The sequence below is a fragment of the Aplysia californica genome, unplaced genomic scaffold (assembly GCF_000002075.1).
Source record: "Aplysia californica isolate F4 #8 unplaced genomic scaffold, AplCal3.0 scaffold01042, whole genome shotgun sequence".
NCBI classification, from domain to species: Eukaryota; Metazoa; Mollusca; class Gastropoda; order Aplysiida; family Aplysiidae; genus Aplysia; species Aplysia californica.
This window is the reverse complement of record NW_004798312.1, coordinates 8,782-10,430: the sequence shown is the minus strand read 5'-3', so window position 1 is coordinate 10,430 and position 1,649 is coordinate 8,782.

Here is a 1,649-nt window from a genome sequence, read left to right as displayed (position 1 = left end):
CACGAAAAAAACCAAAAACTTCTCACTCTTTGGTGAAGGCATTATAATGTAAGAAGCTAAAAAATCTTGTTTCATCTTGTGAACTGGATGGATAAAGCTACAGACTTCAGATTTGTATAGATACATGTGAGGCGTGCTGACAAAATGAAAAATGACGATAGTCAGGATGAGGAAAGAAAAAGCAGCAGCCCAGTGGGATACAGAAGTATGTTAGTTTGTGGTTGTCACACACTTACCATACAGCTCATGTTTTGCCTTTTCATCGTAGAGCAGAGGCTTCCATACTGCAGTTTAGTAAACTAATTTGGGGGAGGGGGGGTTAGGGAAAGGTCGCGCTTTATTTAGTAGAGGAAAGTAATACAGTGCAGCCTCTGCATAATGACATGATCGGGAACCGAAAAAATTGTCATTATAGAGAGTTGTCGTTATAGAGAGGCAACCAAAAATATTACTAATGACATAGAAAACATCGGGACCTGGGCACCATGTCGCTATACAGAGGATGTCGTTATATCGAAGGTTGTTATAGAGAGGCTGTCACTGTATAACAAATTCTGAGCTTTAAAATTGTTTCTTGAACAAGACTGAAGATCTGCTTCTGTTGTGTTCATGAGACAAATTATGCACACATCTGTCATGGGCTGGGACGGACTGGTTCCGAGTCCTGTTTTGTAGCAGCAAACAACGATGAAAAATTGTATGTTCATGTCTTAGAATTTCACGACATGATTTCATTTTTTAGTGGCCTTATGTTTTTGTTTTTTTATGATACTGGCTAAATATCTTTTTTTCTTTTTTAATAATGAACAAGACAGCATGTTGTTTTTTTCTATGTCATATTATCTTTGATGTTACAAACTAGTTCATGATACATGTAATATTTTTGCTATATATTATGTTACTTTATGTTAAAGTGGTACGTGAAAGTTGCTCAGATTTAAAGCAAAGTTTCCCCAAAAGTTCTGATATATGTGGGAGAAGGCTCGCAGACGAAATATGACGATGTTGCATTTAATGCCAGCGACTACTTATTAGCAGAGTGCTTAAAAATCTTTTCTGAAAAACAGTGGAGTAATTTCTGCTTTCATTGAGTCTTAGTTCAACCTACAAAAAGGAAATAAGGGTAGATTTTAAAATAGTTTTTTTTTTATTGTGTGTTTTTCATAAATATGTAAAGATAGCTGGAACAAGAAACAGAGTATTATAATTCATATATGTGTCATGATACGGTGGAATCAAGCGCTTATCAAATGTTGGGCATATGCAGTCATATTGTTATAATCTGAAAGCTTGTTCATTTGCCTTGCTTTTCATGAAAAAATATTTAGGATGCAAAATTCATATATTTACAAACATAGCATTATGATTATCCTGAAGAAAATTGTATCTGATTTGAAAGTTCGACTTGTACATGATAGTAGCCTAAGTATTCTTGAAATAATACCATGCAGTTTTGTGTTGAGTTAAACGTGTTTTTTTCTGAAAACGAAATGGAAGAAGATCTAATACGGCAGCAATATATTTAGTTCTACTTTCTTTTCTCTCTCTAGCTTTCTCTCTCTCTCTCTCTCTCTCTCTCTGTCTTTCTCATTCTTTCTCTCTCTCTCTGTCTCTCTCACTCTCTCTCTCTCTCTCTCTCTCTGTCTCTC